Source organism: Symphodus melops (genome assembly GCF_947650265.1).
Source record: "Symphodus melops genome assembly, chromosome: 22".
Classification (NCBI taxonomy): domain Eukaryota; kingdom Metazoa; phylum Chordata; class Actinopteri; order Labriformes; family Labridae; genus Symphodus; species Symphodus melops.
The window spans coordinates 11,642,109-11,663,680 of NC_136712.1; positions in this window are offsets into that span (position 1 = coordinate 11,642,109).

The following is a 21,572-nucleotide window of genomic DNA, read 5'->3' on the forward strand; positions in this document are numbered from 1 at the left end:
CAAAATTCTTGATCAAACAAGTGACCAGGCCGTGCTGCAGTGTGTCGTTAAAGGAGCTTCTCCCTTACTTAAAGTGGAGTGGAGGGACAGTTCTGGAAACATCTTTCAAACTGAAGAACCACAAGTCACTAAAAATGAAGATGGCAGCTACGACATCATCCTCCAAACGACTGTGACCAAGACCGACACCTACAGCTGTGTGGTCACACAGGACGCCATCTGTCATCAGATCAACTCTAGCAACTATGTGTACATCCAAGGTGAGATTCTCCTTCATAATAATTAAATGTGTCTTTGTTTTAGCGTGCTCAGACTCAGGTCAGAGTGATTCAGCTCAAAGCAGTGTATACAGGGATTCAGTCCCATTGAGCCATCAGGTAAATGTGTCCACCTGAGAGCAATGTTCAAATCTAAACTGGGACTCTGTTTGATGAATCACCAGTGACAGGAGAGATAATGAACTGGGACCATTGAGAAATCACCAAAGTCCCAGTGAGCTGATAGGATGAAAACATGTGTGTTTTCATCAGCTGACTGTGCAGAATAAACACACAAACAGTGACAGGATGAAATGAGGCTGAGATGAATGTCACCTTCAGTCTGAATCTCCAGACTGTCTGCACGCCACCTCTACAGATTGTCTGCACGCCACCTCTACCGTCTCTACAAACTGTCTGCACGCCACCTCTAACGTCTCTACAGATTGTCTGCACGCCACCTCTACAGACTGTCTGCACGCCACCTCTACCGTCTCTACAAACTGTCTGCACGCCACCTCTAACGTCTCTACAGACTGTCTGCACGCAACCTCTTCCGTCTCTACAGACTGTCTGCACGCCATCTCTACCGTCTCTACAGACTGTCTGCACGCCGTCTCTACAAACTGTCTGCACACAACCTCTACCGTCTCTACAGACTGTCTGCACGCCTTTGTATTGTAATCTTTGTATTCAGATTTTAGATGATTTAATATAACTGGATAAAATGTTATTTTCATAGTCTGAACATGAAGCATATCTGCTCTATATGTCATGCTAATAACATCACACACATTCTCTAACTTTATATATTTTCTTTTTTCTTTCAGAGTGCATCTTAAAGGACAGAAGAACGGAGAAACCAGGTGAGTCCTGATGATGTCACCCTATGCCTGTCATGCGCTCAGGTTGACCCCACAGACCTGATACCACTCAGGAATATTTAAAGTATTTCTAATTCACTTCAGTGGACATTTTTCTTCAGTTTGTGACGTAAAGACTCACAACACTTTGATTGATTTAAAGGAATCAATCAAAGCTTTTTGTACGTTAATATAACAATGAGTCCTCCACACCTAGCAGCTCTGATGAAGGGGGTTCAGGTCAGGTGGTCTACAGGGTCCTTCAACATGTCAGCCTGCAGGGACAAATAATCTGATTTATCATTGAGACATGAATTTAGCTTCTCTATTCCTCCTTTTATAAACCTCTTTAATCAGATATGTGATGACCAGAGGATTCACATGATTACATTTCTGATGCTGTAAAGAACCTGAATAATTTCTTATTTATTCCCTGTTCACAGTTGCATGTCGAAAGCCGACTTTCAAAATTCTTGATCAAACAAGTGACCAGGCCGTGCTGCAGTGTGTCGTTAAAGGAGCTTCTCCCTTACTTAAAGTGGAGTGGAGGGACAGTTCTGGAAACATCTTTCAAACTGAAGAACCACAAGTCACTAAAAATGAAGATGGCAGCTACGACATCATCCTCCAAACGACTGTGACCAAGACCGACACCTACAGCTGTGTGGTCACACAGGACGCCATCTGTCATCAGATCAACTCTAGCAACTATGTGTACATCCAAGGTGAGATTCTCCTTCATAATAATTAAATGTGTCTTTGTTTTAGCGTGCTCAGACTCAGGTCAGAGTGATTCAGCTCAAAGCAGTGTATACAGGGATTCAGTCCCATTGAGCCATCAGGTAAATGTGTCCACCTGAGAGCAACGTTCAAATCTAAACTGGGACTCTGTTTGATGAATCACCAGTGACAGGAGAGATAATGAACTGGGACCATTGAGAAATCACCAAAGTCCAAGTGAGCTGATAGGATGAAAACATGTGTGTTTTCATCCTATCAGCTGACTGTGCAGAATAAACACACAAACAGTGACAGGATGAAATGAGGCTGAGATGAATGTCACCTTCAGTCTGAATCTCCAGACTGTCTGCACGCCACCTCTACAGATTGTCTGCACGCCACCTCTACAGACTGTCTGCACGCCACCTCTACCGTCTCTACAAACTGTCTGCACGCCACCTCTAACGTCTCTACAGACTGTCTGCACGCAACCTCTTCCGTCTCTACAGACTGTCTGCACGCCATCTCTACCGTCTCTACAGACTGTCTGCACGCCACCTCTACCGTCTCTACAGACTGTCTGCACGCCGTCTCTACAGACTGTCTGCACGCCACCTCTACCGTCTTTACAGACTGTCTGCACGCAACCTCTACCGTCTCTACAGACTGTCTGCACGCCTTTGTATTGTAATCTTTGTATTCAGATTTTAGATGATTTAATATAACTGGATAAAATATTATTTTCATAGTCTGAACATGAAGCATATCTGCTCTATATGTCATGCTAATAACATCACACACATTCTCTAACTTTATATATTTTCTTTTTTCTTTCAAAGTGCATCTTAAAGGACAGAAGAACGGAGGAACCAGGTGAGTCCTGATGATGTCACCCTCTGCCTGTCATGCGCTCAGGTTGACCCCACAGACCTGATACCACTCAGGAATATTTAAAGTATTTCTAATTCACTTCAGTGGACATTTTTCTTCAGTTTGTGACGTAAAGACTCACAACACGTCAGTTTAAAGGAATCAATCAAAGCTTTTTGTACGTTAATATAACAATGAGTCCTCCACACCTAGCAGCTCTGATGAAGGGGGTTCAGGTCAGGTGGTCTACAGGGTCCTTCAACATGTCAGCCTGCAGGGACAAATAATCTGATTTATCATTGAGACATGAATTTAGCTTCTCTATTCCTCCTTTTATAAACCTCTTTAATCAGATATGTGATGACCAGAGGATTCACATGATTACATTTCTGTTGCTGTAAAGAACCTGAATAATTTCTTATTTATTCCCTGTTCACAGTTGCATGTCGAGAGCCGACTTTCAAAATTCTTGATCAAACAAGTGACCAGGCCGTGCTGCAGTGTGTCGTTAAAGGAGCTTCTCCCTTACTTAAAGTGGAGTGGAGGGACAGTTCTGGAAACATCTTTCAAACTGAAGAACCACAAGTCACTAAAAATGAAGATGGCAGCTACGACATCATCCTCCAAACGACTGTGACCAAGACCGACACCTACAGCTGTGTGGTCACACAGGACGCCATCTGTCATCAGATCAACTCTAGCAACTATGTGTACATCCAAGGTGAGATTCTCCTTCATAATAATTAAATGTGTCTTTGTTTTAGCGTGCTCAGACTCAGGTCAGAGTGATTCAGCTCAAAGCAGTGTATACAGGGATTCAGTCCCATTGAGCCATCAGGTAAATGTGTCCACCTGAGAGCAATGTTCAAATCTAAACTGGGACTCTGTTTGATGAATCACCAGTGACAGGAGAGATAATGAACTGGGACCATTGAGAAATCACCAAAGTCCCAGTGAGCTGATAGGATGAAAACATGTGTGTTTTCATCCTATCAGCTGACTGTGCAGAATAAACACACAAACAGTGACAGGATGAAATGAGGCTGAGATGAATGTCACCTTCAGTCTGAATCTCCAGACTGTCTGCACGCCACCTCTACAGATTGTCTGCACGCCACCTCTACAGACTGTCTGCACGCCACCTCTACCGTCTCTACAAACTGTCTTGACGCCACCTCTACCGTCTCTACAGACTGTCTGCACGCCACCTCTACCGTCTCTACAGACTGTCTGCACGCCGTCTCTACAGACTGTCTGCACGCCACCTCTACCGTCTTTACAGACTGTCTGCACGCCACCTCTAACGTCTCTACAGACTGTCTGCACGCAACCTCTTCCGTCTCTACAGACTGTCTGCACGCCATCTCTACCGTCTCTACAGACTGTCTGCACGCCACCTCTACCGTCTCTACAGACTGTCTGCACGCCGTCTCTACAGACTGTCTGCACGCCACCTCTACCGTCTTTACAGACTGTCTGCACGCAACCTCTACCGTCTCTACAGACTGTCTGCACGCCTTTGTATTGTAATCTTTGTATTCAGATTTTAGATGATTTAATATAACTGGATAAAATGTTATTTTCATAGTCTGAACATGAAGCATATCTGCTCTATATGTCATGCTAATAACATCACACACATTCTCTAACTTTATATATTTTCTTTTTTCTTTCAGAGTGCATCTTAAAGGACAGAAGAACGGAGGAACCAGGTGAGTCCTGATGATGTCACCCTATGCCTGTCACGCGCTCAGGTTGACCCCACAGACCTGATACCACTCAGGAATATTTAAAGTATTTCTAATTCACTTCAGTGGACATTTTTCTTCAGTTTGTGACGTAAAGACTCACAACACTTTGATTGATTTAAAGGAATCAATCAAAGCTTTTTGTACGTTAATATAACAATGAGTCCTCCACACCTAGCAGCTCTGATGAAGGGGGTTCAGGTCAGGTGGTCTACAGGGTCCTTCAACATGTCAGCCTGCAGGGACAAATAATCTGATTTATCATTGAGACATGAATTTAGCTTCTCTATTCCTCCTTTTATAAACCTCTTTAATCAGATATGTGATGACCAGAGGATTCACATGATTACATTTCTGATGCTGTAAAGAACCTGAATAATTTCTTATTTATTCCCTGTTCACAGTTGCATGTCGAGAGCCGACTTTCAAAATTCTTGATCAAACAAGTGACCAGGCCGTGCTGCAGTGTGTCGTTAAAGGAGCTTCTCCCTTACTTAAAGTGGAGTGGAGGGACAGTTCTGGAAACATCTTTCAAACTGAAGAACCACAAGTCACTAAAAATGAAGATGGCAGCTACGACATCATCCTCCAAACGACTGTGACCAAGACCGACACCTACAGCTGTGTGGTCACACAGGACGCCATCTGTCATCAGATCAACTCTAGCAACTATGTGTACATCCAAGGTGAGATTCTCCTTCATAATAATTAAATGTGTCTTTGTTTTAGCGTGCTCAGACTCAGGTCAGAGTGATTCAGCTCAAAGCAGTGTATACAGGGATTCAGTCCCATTGAGCCATCAGGTAAATGTGTCCACCTGAGAGCAACGTTCAAATCTAAACTGGGACTCTGTTTGATGAATCACCAGTGACAGGAGAGATAATGAACTGGGACCATTGAGAAATCACCAAAGTCCCAGTGAGCTGATAGGATGAAAACATGTGTGTTTTCATCCTATCAGCTGACTGTGCAGAATAAACACACAAACAGTGACAGGATGAAATGAGGCTGAGATGAATGTCACCTTCAGTCTGAATCTCCAGACTGTCTGCACGCCACCTCTACAGATTGTCTGCACGCCACCTCTACAGACTGTCTGCACGCCACCTCTACCGTCTCTACAGACTGTCTGCACGCCACCTCTAACGTCTCTACAGATTGTCTGCACGCCACCTCTACAGACTGTCTGCACGCCACCTCTACCGTCTCTACAAACTGTCTGCACGCCACCTCTAACGTCTCTACAGACTGTCTGCACGCCATCTCTACCGTCTCTACAGACTGTCTGCACGCCATCTCTACCGTCTCTACAGACTGTCTGCACGCCGTCTCTACAAACTGTCTGCACGCAACCTCTACCGTCTCTACAGACTGTCTGCACGCCTTTGTATTGTAATCTTTGTATTCAGATTTTAGATGATTTAATATAACTGGATAAAATGTTATTTTCATAGTCTGAACATGAAGCATATCTGCTCTATATGTCATGCTAATAACATCACACACATTCTCTAACTTTATATATTTTCTTTTTTCTTTCAGAGTGCATCTTAAAGGACAGAAGAACGGAGAAACCAGGTGAGTCCTGATGATGTCACCCTATGCCTGTCATGCGCTCAGGTTGACCCCACAGACCTGATACCACTCAGGAATATTTAAAGTATTTCTAATTCACTTCAGTGGACATTTTTCTTCAGTTTGTGACGTAAAGACTCACAACACTTTGATTGATTTAAAGGAATCAATCAAAGCTTTTTGTACGTTAATATAACAATGAGTCCTCCACACCTAGCAGCTCTGATGAAGGGGGTTCAGGTCAGGTGGTCTACAGGGTCCTTCAACATGTCAGCCTGCAGGGACAAATAATCTGATTTATCATTGAGACATGAATTTAGCTTCTCTATTCCTCCTTTTATAAACCTCTTTAATCAGATATGTGATGACCAGAGGATTCACATGATTACATTTCTGATGCTGTAAAGAACCTGAATAATTTCTTATTTATTCCCTGTTCACAGTTGCATGTCGAAAGCCGACTTTCAAAATTCTTGATCAAACAAGTGACCAGGCCGTGCTGCAGTGTGTCGTTAAAGGAGCTTCTCCCTTACTTAAAGTGGAGTGGAGGGACAGTTCTGGAAACATCTTTCAAACTGAAGAACCACAAGTCACTAAAAATGAAGATGGCAGCTACGACATCATCCTCCAAACGACTGTGACCAAGACCGACACCTACAGCTGTGTGGTCACACAGGACGCCATCTGTCATCAGATCAACTCTAGCAACTATGTGTACATCCAAGGTGAGATTCTCCTTCATAATAATTAAATGTGTCTTTGTTTTAGCGTGCTCAGACTCAGGTCAGAGTGATTCAGCTCAAAGCAGTGTATACAGGGATTCAGTCCCATTGAGCCATCAGGTAAATGTGTCCACCTGAGAGCAATGTTCAAATCTAAACTGGGACTCTGTTTGATGAATCACCAGTGACAGGAGAGATAATGAACTGGGACCATTGAGAAATCACCAAAGTCCCAGTGAGCTGATAGGATGAAAACATGTGTGTTTTCATCCTATCAGCTGACTGTGCAGAATAAACACACAAACAGTGACAGGATGAAATGAGGCTGAGATGAATGTCACCTTCAGTCTGAATCTCCAGACTGTCTGCACGCCACCTCTACAGATTGTCTGCACGCCACCTCTACAGACTGTCTGCACGCCACCTCTACCGTCTCTACAAACTGTCTGCACGCCACCTCTAACGTCTCTACAGACTGTCTGCACGCAACCTCTTCCGTCTCTACAGACTGTCTGCACGCCATCTCTACTGTCTCTACAGACTGTCTGCACGCCACCTCTACCGTCTCTACAGACTGTCTGCACGCCACCTCTACCGTCTCTACAGACTGTCTGCACGCCGTCTCTACAGACTGTCTGCACGCCACCTCTACCGTCTCTACAGACTGTCTGCACGCCTTTGTATTGTAATCTTTGTATTCAGATTTTAGATGATTTAATATAACTGGATAAAATGTTATTTTCATAGTCTGAACATGAAGCATATCTGCTCTATATGTCATGCTAATAACATCACACACATTCTCTAACTTTATATATTTTCTTTTTTCTTTCAGAGTGCATCTTAAAGGACAGAAGAACGGAGGAACCAGGTGAGTCCTGATGATGTCACCCTCTGCCTGTCACGCGCTCAGGTTGACCCCACAGACCTGATACCACTCAGGAATATTTAAAGTATTTCTAATTCACTTCAGTGGACATTTTCCTTCAGTTTGTGACGTAAAGACTCACAACACGTCAGTTTAAAGGAATCAATCAAAGCTTTTTGTACGTTAATATAACAATGAGTCCTCCACACCTAGCAGCTCTGATGAAGGGGGTTCAGGTCAGATGGTCTACAGGGTCCTTCAACATGTCAGCCTGCAGGGACAAATAATCTGATTTATCATTGAGACATGAATTTAGCTTCTCTATTCCTCCTTTTATAAACCTCTTTAATCAGATATGTGATGACCAGAGGATTCACTTGATTACATTTCTGATGCTGTAAAGAACCTGAATAATTTTTTATTTATTCCCTGTTCACAGTTGCATGTCGAGAGCCGACTTTCAAAATTCTTGATCAAACAAGTGACCAGGCCGTGCTGCAGTGTGTCGTTAAAGGAGCTTCTCCCTTACTTAAAGTGGAGTGGAGGGACAGTTCTGGAAACATCTTTCAAACTGAAGAACCACAAGTCACTAAAAATGAAGATGGCAGCTACGACATCATCCTCCAAACGACTGTGACCAAGACCGACACCTACAGCTGTGTGGTCACACAGGACGCCATCTGTCATCAGATCAACTCTAGCAACTATGTGTACATCCAAGGTGAGATTCTCCTTCATAATAATTAAATGTGTCTTTGTTTTAGCGTGCTCAGACTCAGGTCAGAGTGATTCAGCTCAAAGCAGTGTATACAGGGATTCAGTCCCATTGAGCCATCAGGTAAATGTGTCCACCTGAGAGCAATGTTCAAATCTAAACTGGGACTCTGTTTGATGAATCACCAGTGACAGGAGAGATAATGAACTGGGACCATTGAGAAATCACCAAAGTCCCAGTGAGCTGATAGGATGAAAACATGTGTGTTTTCATCCTATCAGCTGACTGTGCAGAATAAACACACAAACAGTGACAGGATGAAATGAGGCTGAGATGAATGTCACCTTCAGTCTGAATCTCCAGACTGTCTGCACGCCACCTCTACAGATTGTCTGCACGCCACCTCTACAGACTGTCTGCACGCCACCTCTACCGTCTCTACAAACTGTCTGCACGCCACCTCTAACGTCTCTACAGACTGTCTGCACGCAACCTCTACCGTCTCTACAGACTGTCTGCACGCAACCTCTTCCGTCTCTACAGACTGTCTGCACGCCATCTCTACCGTCCCTACAGACTGTCTGCACGCCTTTGTATTGTAATCTTTGTATTCAGATTTTAGATGATTTAATATAACTGGATAAAATGTTATTTTCATAGTCTGAACATGAAGCATATCTGCTCTATATGTCATGCTAATAACATCACACACATTCTCTAACTTTATATATTTTCTTTTTTCTTTCAGAGTGCATCTTAAAGGACAGAAGAACGGAGGAACCAGGTGAGTCCTGATGATGTCACCCTCTGCCTGTCATGCTCTCAGGTTGACCCCACAGACCTGATACCACTCAGGAATATTTAAAGTATTTCTAATTCACTTCAGTGGACATTTTTCTTCAGTTTGTGACGTAAAGACTCACAACACGTCAGTTTAAAGGAATCAATCAAAGCTTTTTGTACGTTAATATAACAATGAGTCCTCCACACCTAGCAGCTCTGATGAAGGGGGTTCAGGTCAGGTGGTCTACAGGGTCCTTCAACATGTCAGCCTGCAGGGACAAATAATCTGATTTATCATTGAGACATGAATTTAGCTTCTCTATTCCTCCTTTTATAAACCTCTTTAATCAGATATGTGATGACCAGAGGATTCACATGATTACATTTCTGATGCTGTAAAGAACCTGAATAATTTCTTATTTATTCCCTGTTCACAGTTGCATGTCGAGAGCCGACTTTCAAAATTCTTGATCAAACAAGTGACCAGGCCGTGCTGCAGTGTGTCGTTAAAGGAGCTTCTCCCTTACTTAAAGTGGAGTGGAGGGACAGTTCTGGAAACATCTTTCAAACTGAAGAACCACAAGTCACTAAAAATGAAGATGGCAGCTACGACATCATCCTCCAAACGACTGTGACCAAGACCGACACCTACAGCTGTGTGGTCACACAGGACGCCATCTGTCATCAGATCAACTCTAGCAACTATGTGTACATCCAAGGTGAGATTCTCCTTCATAATAATTAAATGTGTCTTTGTTTTAGCGTGCTCAGACTCAGGTCAGAGTGATTCAGCTCAAAGCAGTGTATACAGGGATTCAGTCCCATTGAGCCATCAGGTAAATGTGTCCACCTGAGAGCAACGTTCAAATCTAAACTGGGACTCTGTTTGATGAATCACTAGTGACAGGAGAGATAATGAACTGGGACCATTGAGAAATCACCAAAGTCCCAGTGAGCTGATAGGATGAAAACATGTGTGTTTTCATCCTATCAGCTGACTGTGCAGAATAAACACACAAACAGTGACAGGATGAAATGAGGCTGAGATGAATGTCACCTTCAGTCTGAATCTCCAGACTGTCTGCACGCCACCTCTACAGACTGTCTGCACGCCACCTCTACCGTCTCTACAAACTGTCTGCATGCCACCTCTAACGTCTCTACAGACTGTCTGCACGCAACCTCTTCCGTCTCTACAGACTGTCTGCACGCCATCTCTACCGTCTCTACAGACTGTCTGCACGCCATCTCTACAAACAGTCTGTAGAGACGGTAGAGATGGCGTGCAGACAGTCTGTAGAGACGGTAGAGGTTGCGTGCAGACAGTCTGCACGCCTTTGTATTGTAATCTTTGTATTCAGATTTTAGATGATTTAATATAACTGGATAAAATGTTATTTTCATAGTCTGAACATGAAGCATATCTGCTCTATATGTCATGCTAATAACATCACACACATTCTCTAACTTTATATATTTTCTTTTTTCTTTCAGAGTGCATCTTAAAGGACAGAAGAACGGAGGAACCAGGTGAGTCCTGATGATGTCACCCTCTGCCTGTCATGCGCTCAGGTTGACCCCACAGACCTGATACCACTCAGGAATATTTAAAGTATTTCTAATTCACTTCAGTGGACATTTTTCTTCAGTTTGTGATGTAAAGACTCACAACACTTTGATTGATTTAAAGGAATCAATCAAAGCTTTTTGTACGTTAATATAACAATGAGTCCTCCACACCTAGCAGCTCTGATGAAGGGGGTTCAGGTCAGGTGGTCTACAGGGTCCTTCAACATGTCAGCCTGCAGGGACAAATAATCTGATTTATCATTGAGACATGAATTTAGCTTCTCTATTCCTCCTTTTATAAACCTCTTTAATCAGATATGTGATGACCAGAGGATTCACAGGATTACATTTCTGATGCTGTAAAGAACCTGAATCATTTCTTATTTATTCCCTGTTCACAGTTGCATGACGAGAGCCGACTTTCAAAATTCTTGATCAAACAAGTGCAGTGTGTCGTTAAAGGAGCTTCTCCCTTACTTAAAGTGGAGTGGAGGGACAGTTCTGGAAACATCTTTCAAACTGAAGAACCACAAGTCACTAAAAATGAAGATGGCAGCTACGACATCATCCTCCAAACGACTGTGACCAAGACCGACACCTACAGCTGTGTGGTCACACAGGACGCCATCTGTCATCAGATCAACTCTAGCAACTATGTGTACATCCAAGGTGAGATTCTCCTTCATAATAATTAAATGTGTCTTTGTTTTAGCGTGCTCAGACTCAGGTCAGAGTGATTCAGCTCAAAGCAGTGTATACAGGGATTCAGTCCCATTGAGCCATCAGGTAAATGTGTCCACCTGAGAGCAATGTTCAAATCTAAACTGGGACTCTGTTTGATGAATCACCAGTGACAGGAGAGATAATGAACTGGGACCATTGAGAAATCACCAAAGTCCCAGTGAGCTGATAGGATGAAAACATGTGTGTTTTCATCCTATCAGCTGACTGTGCAGAATAAACACACAAACAGTGACAGGATGAAATGAGGCTGAGATGAATGTCACCTTCAGTCTGAATCTCCAGACTGTCTGCACGCCACCTCTACAGATTGTCTGCACGCCACCTCTACAGACTGTCTGCACGCCACCTCTACCGTCTCTACAAACTGTCTGCACGCCACCTCTAACGTCTCTACAGACTGTCTGCACGCAACCTCTTCCGTCTCTACAGACTGTCTGCACGCCATCTCTACCGTCTCTACAGACTGTCTGCACGCCATCTCTACCGTCTCTACAGACTGTCTGCACGCCATCTCTACCGTCTCTACAGACTGTCTGCACGCCACCTCTTATATCAAGAAGAGAAGTCCCTGAACCTTTTAGTTCTTTGAAGAGAAGTCCCTGAACCTTTTAGTTCTATGAAGAGAAGTCCTTGAACCCTTTAGTTCCTGAAGAGAAGTCCCTGAACCTTTTAGTTCCTGAAGAGAAGTCCCTGAACCTTTTAGTTCTGAGAAGAGAAGTCCCTGAACCTTTTAGTTCTTGGAAGAGAAGTCCCTGAACCTTTTAGTTCTTGGAAGAGAAGTCCCTGAACCTTTTAATTCCTGAAGAGAAGTCCCTGAACCTTTTAGTTCCTGAAGAGAAGTCCCTGAACCTTTTAGTTCTGAGAAGAGAAGTCCCTGAACCTTTTTAGTTCCTGAAGAGAAGTCCCTGAACCTTTTAGTTCTGAGAAGAGAAGTCCCTGAACCTTTTTAGTTCCTGAAGAGATGTCCCTGAACCTTTTCATGGAAACGAACTGATTCACTCTCATGTTTGTGTTTCAGTTCAAGTGACGGTGAAAGAAGACAGTGATGCTGTGTTACCGTGTTCCCTCAGCACCAAGGAGAACATCCAGACCACGGCCTTTGACTGGAAGAAAGGCGGTCAGGATGTGTTCTTTTACAATGGAAGAGATTTTAACAGTCAGCTTGAAGGTCGAGTGTCACATTTTAACGAGGAGCTGAAGAACGGTAACGCCTCCATAAAGATCAGGAAGACAAAGGTGGCCGACAGTGGAGACTACACCTGTATTTTTCCTCATCTGATCTCATCTCATCCTCCTCAGCAGTTCACCATTGAGCTGGTTGTTGGTGAGTTTAAAAAAAAAAAAGTTTTATTATATTTAAAAACATTGTCAGTAAGATGACAGGTTTAAGAGTCACTGATGAACTTTATTTATTTTCTGCACAAACGAGATGTGACGTGATTCAGGGAGTTTTTATGGGGGGGGGGGGGGAGAGGGAGAGGGAGAGGGAGAGGGAGAGGGAGAGAGAGAGAGTCTGACTGACTGACTGACTGACTGACTGACTGACTGACTGACTTGAATCTGGCCTCTCCTGCTGCAGCTTCAGCTGATTTATAAAGTCAGAGACTGAAGCTTTGTATTCAGATTTTAGATGATTTAATATAACTGGATAAAATGTTACTTTCATAGTCTGAACATAAAGCATATCTGCTCTATATGTCATGCTAATAACATCACACACATTCTCTAACTTTATATATTTTCTTTTTTCTTTCAGAGACATTCTTTACATTACCATATATTTTTGCTTCTCGATGTAACAGTTTTAGTTTGTTTATGCTGATTGGATGTTACGAGGCAGACACATGTTCATATCATCAGGAGAAAGTAAAGACTCTGAGGGTTCATGTAGTGTGTTAGCCTTTCTTGAATCCTCGATTCAGGACGTGTGATAAATGATTTATCAGACAAAAAAAGTTTTCTTTTGCTTTTTTTTCTTTATTTCCATTTTTAAAACACAAATGTACCATACAACGGGCCATTAGGTTGAAATGTTCAGGATATTTTACTCAACTTGTCTATAATATCTGTATGAAGTTTCATGTTGACAGACTGAACAGGCTCAGAGATATTTGACAAAGTGCAGTACAGAGCATGTCCAGCAGGTGTCCACAGAGCACTCTTAAACTTTTATAAAGTTACCAAAATAAGATAAGAGGAAAGTCTTTGATTCTGCCTTTAACAATAAATGTTTGTAATTTAATTACATTTTATACAGTTTTTATAAATTACTTACACCTCTACAAATATTTAAATCAAGTTTTTGTGATTCGTTTATGTCCCACTGTTGCTCACATTACGTAACGGTTAACTTCTGTATATGCTCAGGCAGTCAAATTCGCTGTGTCCCATTCCAGAGGCTGCAGCCTTCGGAGGGTGTGGCCTTCGCGGTCCACGAAGGCCACACCCTCCGTGGACCGCGAAGGCTGATCCACGCGGTCTCCTAGCAACCCTGAGAGTGTCCGTTTTTTGATTGCACCGTTTTATCAACAGGACTATGAATTTATTTATTTTGATAGTACAGTTTTTTATGATTCTGAAAAAGAGAGAGAGGGAGAATTATATGGGCCGACGTGTGCTTTATCTCCGGTTGAGTCAGCACCATGGACAGGTGAGTTTACCTTCAGATTGGTTAACATGTTTGTACTTTAGCTTTAATTTGATCATTAACTTTAAGCTTTATTAGTTAACAAGAACAACAACAAACGTAGTTTATATGGCTTATCAATCAATAAACCTTTAGTTGTATAGTGCCAATTCACAAGTGTTATCTCTAGCGCTATCTAAAGACAAAAAGCAGGTATCTCAGCTTTTCCACATTTAATCAAGTTATTGTTTATAATGAATTTCCTTCTCTGTGTTTTCCCAATAGGCTAATCCTCGTACATACTGCAGGATAAACCTGAGCATACCTGTGCTGGACAGGTTTTTCAACCAGCAGGAAGACACACGGCCTGATTTCCGGCTTAGCAGGGAGGCTCTGCAAGTGCTGCTGGGCCTTCTCTACCAGGATCGGAGACACGGATGGGGTGCTACAATTGAGACCCTGGTGTTCCTCTTCTGGCTGGCAAGTGGAACATCGCACAGGGTGGTCTCCAGAGCCTTTGGGATTCCTCGTTCCACTGTCCACCGCATCGTTCATAGGATGACTGAGGAGGTGGTGGCCATTCACCAGGTCATCCACTTCCCCACCACTCCTCAAGACCTGGAGGCAGTTTCCCGTGGGTTTGCAGGGCTGGCGAGACACAGGGCCTTCAGAGGAGCAGCTGGAGCGATAGACGGCTGCCATGTCCGCATCAAGCCACCGGGCGGCCCTGATGGTCAGTGCTATAGGAACAGAAAACTATTCCCTTCCATCATCCTGCAGGCTGTTTGTGACCATCAGGGCCGTTTCATGGACACCTATGTGGGCTGGCCTGGGTCTGTGCATGATGCACGAGTGCTCAGGCACATGCTTTTGGGATGATGAAGACGAGGTTCCGTGCCATCTTCCTGCAAGCGCTGGAGGTGCACAACACCTTTGTACCACATGTAAGTAATCATTTAATAGGACATTTTACAATTGTTAATAACAATAAATCAAACAGGAGGATTTATTTTTCAGGTGCTATAATCTTTCCCTTTTTTTATCATTTACTATTTCAGGTCATAACAGCATGTGCCATCCTCCACAACATCTGCCTCGGGGCAGGTGACATCGTGGCCCCAGAGGATGAGGCTGAGGAGGATGGGGCAGAGGATGAGGGGGAGGACGGTTTGGAGACAGTCAGTGGTGCTCCCTGGCGGGACCAGCTGTCTGCAGAGGTGTCTGCCCTGGAGGAGGTACCACCAGACCACCAATATTTGTGACATGGCAACCGTCAGTCGAGTCAGCCCTGCAAACCCGGTCATTAGACGATGCGGTGGACAGTGTAGAATCCCAAACACTCTGGAGACCACCACTTGCCAGCCAGAAGAGTGTCTCCATTTCCTGGTAGAAGGCCCAGCAGCATTAAAATCAGGACGTGTGTCCGGCTGTCCAGCACAGGCAGAGCCAGGTTTATCCTGTAGTATACCTTTTGTTTTTAATCAAAATAAATGTAAATAACAGATTCATGTACATAATATATTGATATTAAGATTTTAAATTACATTGATTTTACTTTTGTTTTTTTTATTTATTAATAAATCAAAGTTTAATTTATATTCTGCTGGTTGTTTTCATTATAGCTATACCAGTTCATGTTGATAATTGACACAATAGAGGTTATATTTTGGACAGTATAATACTGTGAAACATGGTTACAATAATACTCTTCATACGGATACAAGCATCATGGTTTTGATATTGTTTTCTTAATTCAATCAGAAGTCCATTTCCCTGTAGTGCCAGACTAAGCGTGGTATTTTATACGGAAGCTCTGAGGATTGGATTAAGTGAAAGTGCAGAAGTTTCATGATATGCTTACCTTGTTGTCCAGTGAGAAACTATGATCAGCGGCTCCTTGATACCTCACTGGACTTTCTGTAGATCTAGTCACATCCTTTTAGTCATTTATAATTAAAAATATTAAGACACGTCTGGTTATTTTCTGCTCTCCAATGTAGGAAGCTAGAGCATAAAAACAGCAATATAATAGAAACTGATCATATCTGAATTACATTTAAAGGATTTGAATTAAATAAAAAGTACATTAAACATAGCAAACTTAACTATGAAACAAAACAAACTGTTTTAAATCAAAAAAAATATTTTCATTATTTTTCAATTAATCGTTCTAGCAAGGAAAACATCTGCGCCATCTGAGCCTTGGTCTCCTGTGCCCTCTTCTCTTCTGTCTCTCTTTGATACTTTATGTCCTCCTTAATCAACTCCATAAGCTCTTTGTGGTTGTCACTTTCTCGCTTCCTCTTTCCTCCTGTCTGGCTTCTCTCTCTCTCTCTGACCTCTCCTCCTCCTGGTCTCCCACTGCCGCGCTGGGCCCTGAAGTGTCCTCAGGGATGGAGGCGATTAGGACTGGGGGTGAGATTGAATGCCTCTGTCCCAACACCTCATCCATGAGGACAAACCAGGGCCAAGTTGCGGCAGTGGGTTTCCCACTCACGCCCTCACCTGACCCAGGACACTTGCAATCCTAAGGTAGAGGAAATCAATCATGGCAGTTGACTACAACAACAATAACCGCAGTAAACACAAATGTTATCAATTTGTATGGATAGAACTAATATAAATTACATTTCAATGCATAGATTACATACTTTGCATTTCTTTTTCAGGTTGTCCCATTTCTTTTTTGCCTGCATAGGTGACACACTGCCATCCAGGCCCATTATTACAGAGATAACAGAAAAGAGAAATCATGTTAGCACAGGGGTGAAAACTCACACACATCCCTCTGACATTATTTATTTTAGTCATCAGTTTTCATTATTTACTGGGTGTCTTATTATTGTGGCCTTTATGATGAGGACCAATTACAGCTTTAAGTACAAGATGGTCTAATGGTGATAATACTGCCCGTTGTTTTTCTTTAATTACCTCCAAGCAAAGCTGGCTGTGTGTTTTGCTCCTGTGAAAAGGTGATCTGTTTCCCCCGCAGCTGTATAAACTGAGCAGTATGCTCCTTGCTCCCTGAAATCAAACGAAACATGTTTAAGTAAAAATAACGTTAAATTATGCTTCACTCTAACAAACGTTTGAGCCAAACGTTTAAAAACCGTTTGGCTACTGGAGTTATATTCAACTGAAAACCAGAGTTCACAACCTGTCTAAATGTTTTTAACTTGTTAAAGTTAACTCTGTTAACTTAACTAAAAACAAAGCAAAGTAAGTTAAACTAATGTTAAGAGATGCAAAGTAAAATAAACTGTTATCTCAACAATCGTTAGGTCGAGTTGATAGTTTAACGTTATCTAACGTGTCCAACCTTACAGCATTAACGTTACAGCTCCCGCATCATCAGTGAGCATGAATCAACACATATCAGTTGAAATAAATTAGAAGAAATAAAACCCAATACTTGCATTTAAAAGTAAAATTCGTATCAGCTGCGGAGGTCTGGGTTGGGTTCACCGTGGATGCCATTGTTGATGTTTACCGTTGCGCGCAATGCATCTTGGGAAGGGAAGGTTGCAAAGAATACAACCGTTGAAGCCTCCAAAATCGGGGAAAGGAAGGCTGCATTTCTCGGCTGCATTCGCAGGAGCCGCTTGTCGCGCAGGTGTGACGTAATCGGTCTTAAAATGCAGCCCACGAAGGCTGCAACCTCTGTAATGGGACACAGCCATTGATTGCTTACACATTTTGGGCTTTGTCATAGCGTTGACTTCTCATTGGCACAAGCTAGCTGTCAATCAAACTTAAGGCGGCACGAGTACAGATGCAATGGTTTAATTGGCTGATTCAGATGAAAGTCCGACAGGCTCTCAAACTATATATAATATGTTTGTAGTTATGTTTACAGTCATAAGAAAAAAACGTCTTTTTGTAGTTAATTAGTCTGAACGTTTGTATTTGGGGTCGCGCCATCCTCCGCGTGGTAAAAGATTAAAGGACAGACGAACGAAGGAACCACGTGAGTCCTAATGATGTCACCCTCTGCCTGTCACGCGCTCAGGTTGACCCCACAGACCTGATACCACGCCTCCATAAAGATCAGGAAGACGAAGGTGGCCGACAGTGGAGTCTACACCTGTATTTTTCCTCATCTGATCTCATCTCATCCTCCTCAGCAGTTCACCATTGAGCTGGTTGTTGGTGAGTTGTTTTTTTTATGTTTTTTTTATTATATTTAAAAACATTGTTAGTAAGATGACAGGTTTAAGAGTCACTGATGAACTTTATTTATTTTCTGCTCAAACGAGATGTAACGTGATTCAGGGAGTTTTTAAGGGAACATCGGAGAGAGAGAGAGAGAGAGGAGAAAGATGCCACAGGTCGGGTTTGAATCTGGTCCACCTGCTTCAAGGACCAGTGATTTAGGCAGAAATGGGAAAACAGGGGGTACAAAAAAAAATACAGGGGGTGCAAATTTTTTTCAGTGTCACTCACGGTGGCGCAGCACGCTTGAGCGGAGGTTATGTGCTCCCTAACACACTGGTTTTGAATAAGTCTCTAAATGGTGCATTCTGTTCAATGAATGCATTGTTACACATTTTAGTTTTCCCAAGCTTGATAATGTTGATTTACTGTACAGCCCCTGCCCTGACACACCCCTTTGTCATTTGACTGCAACTCACTTGGTTCATGTTGTCTAACCCCTTTGTTGGCCCACTGCTTCTCTCTGCACTTTCTTTAAAAAACAAACAAACACATAAATTCATAATATTACATGTGTCATCCAGTAATAATAGATCCCTAGACCTTGATAAGTCAATCATCTGTCAGCATTTTCGAATGTGGCGCTGACCCGAAAAAGTGGAGCTAAACCCTGCAGTCCGTTGATTGGTTGAAAAAAATCGTCACTTCCGGTGTTACGTCGGTAAACAAAACTCCGCTGTGTTTAAACCATTGACTGTAACACACAGCTGATTGTTTACGTGTGTATTTCTCCTCGCCGATCACAGCCTTCTCTGAAACAAAGCTTTATTGAGTTCTTGTAATAAAGAGTCACATGTCAGTCACAGAGAAAATGAACTGCTGGATGTCTTCCAGCGTTGGTTTTGTTTATGTTGCGTTTTTCTCCTTTGTTGAATTCATTAGTTAGCGGTTAGCTGTTAGCGGTTAGCTGCTATCATATGACGCTATTTACATAGCGGCTATCGTCATCCGGCTGACACGCCGTCTACCAAATAGGGCACAGGTGGCTGTAGAAACGCAAACGGGATCAGGTTTAAGCTTTTCAGTACCGGTATTCGGCAAACATATTCTTTGCCAGAATTAGAATGTAGCCTAATCAGATATTTAACACACCGTGTAGTAAGCACGTCTATTAAATGTAGATATTTGCACGGCCTAGGTCAAGCCGTGCAATAATTTCAAGGCCGTGTTTTTTTTAAATAGGCCGTGCAAAAAGCGGTTTCGCGGTAGGCTACCTAAATCTATGGTTTGCACGCCACCTCTACAGACTGTCTGCACGCCACCTCTACCGTCTCTACAGACTCTCTGCACGCCACCTACCGTCTCTACAGACTGTCTGCACGCCACCTCTACCGTCTCTACAGACTGTCTGCACGCCACCTCTACGTCTCTACAGACTGTCTGCACGCCTTTGTATTGTAATCTTTGTATTCAGATTTTAGATGATTTAATATAACTGGATAAAATGTTACTTTCATAGTCTGAACATGAAGCATATCTGCTCTATATGTCATGCTAATAACATCACACACATTCTCTAACTTTATATATTTTCTTTTTTCTTTCAGAGTGCATCTTAAAGGACAGAACAACGGAGGAACCAGGTGAGTCCTGATGATGTCACCCTCTGCCTGTCACGCGCTCAGGTTGACCCCACAGACCTCTTCCGTCTCTACAGACTGTCTGCACGCCATCTCTACCGTCTCTACAGACTGTCTGCATGCCACCTCTACAGACTGTCTGCACGCCACCTCTACCGTTTCTACAGACTGTCTGCACGCCATCTCTACCGTCTCTACAGACTGTCTGCACGCCACCTCTACAGACTGTCTGCACGCCACCTCTACCGTCTCTACAAACTGTCTGCACGCCACCTCTAACGTCTCTACAGACTGTCTGCACGCCACCTCTACCGTCTCTACAGACTGTCTGCACACCATCTCTACCGTCTCTACAGACTGTCTGCATGCCGTCTCTACAGACTGTCTGCATGCCACCTCTACAGACTGTCTGCACGCCACCTCTACCGTTTCTACAGACTGTCTGCATGCCACCTCTACAGACTGTCTGCACGCCACCTCTACAGACTGTCTGCACGCCACCTCTACCGTCTCTACAGACTGTCTGCACACCACCTCTACGTCTCTACAGACTGTCTGCACGCCACCTCTACCGTCTCTACAGACTGTCTGCACGCCACCTCTACGTCTCTACAGACTGTCTGCACGCCTTTGTATTGTAATCTTTGTATTCAGATTTTAGATGATTTAATATTACTGGATAAAATGTTACTTTCATAGTCTGAACATGAGCATATCTGCTCTATATGTCATGCTAATAACATCACACACATTCTCTAACTTTATATATTTTCTTTTTTCTTTCAGATTGCATCTTAAAGGACAGAAGAACGGAGGAACCAGGTGAGTCCTGATGATGTCACCCTCTGCCTGTCACGCGCTCAGGTTGACCCCACAGACCTGATACCACTCAGGAATATTTAAAGTATTTCTAATTCACTTCAGTGGACATTTTTCTTCAGTTTGTGACGTAAAGACTCACAACACGTCAGTTTAAAGGAATCAATCAAAGCTTTTTGTACGTTAATATAACAATGAGTCCTCCACACCTAGCAGCTCTGATGAAGGGGGTTCAGGTCAGGTGGTCTACAGGGTCCTTCAACATGTCAGCCTGCTTGGACAAATAATCTGATTTATCATTGAGACATGAATTTAGCTTCTCTATTCCTCCTTTTATAAACCTCTTTAATCAGATATGTGATGACCAGAGGATTCACATGATTACATTTCTGATGCTGTAAAGAACCTGAATAATTTCTTATTTATTCCCTGTTCACAGTTGCATGTCGAGAGCCGACTTTCAAAATTCTTGATCAAACAAGTGACCAGGCCGAGCTGCAGTGTGTCGTTAAAAGAGCTTCTCCCTTACCTAAAGTGGAGTGGAGGGACAGTTCTGGAAACATCCTTCATACTGAAGAACCACAAGTCACTAAAAATGAAGATGGCAGCTACGACATCATCCTCCAAACGACTGTGACCAAGACCGACACCTACAGCTGTGTGGTCACACAGGACGCCATCTGTCATCAGATCAACTCTAGCAACTATGTGTACATCCAAGGTGAGATTCTCCTTCATAATAATTAAATGTGTCTTTGTTTTAGCGTGCTCAGACTCAGGTCAGAGTGATTCAGCTCAAAGCAGTGTATACAGGGATTCAGTCCCATTGAGCCATCAGGTAAATGTGTCCACCTGAGAGCAACGTTCAAATCTAAACTGGGACTCTGTTTGATGAATCACC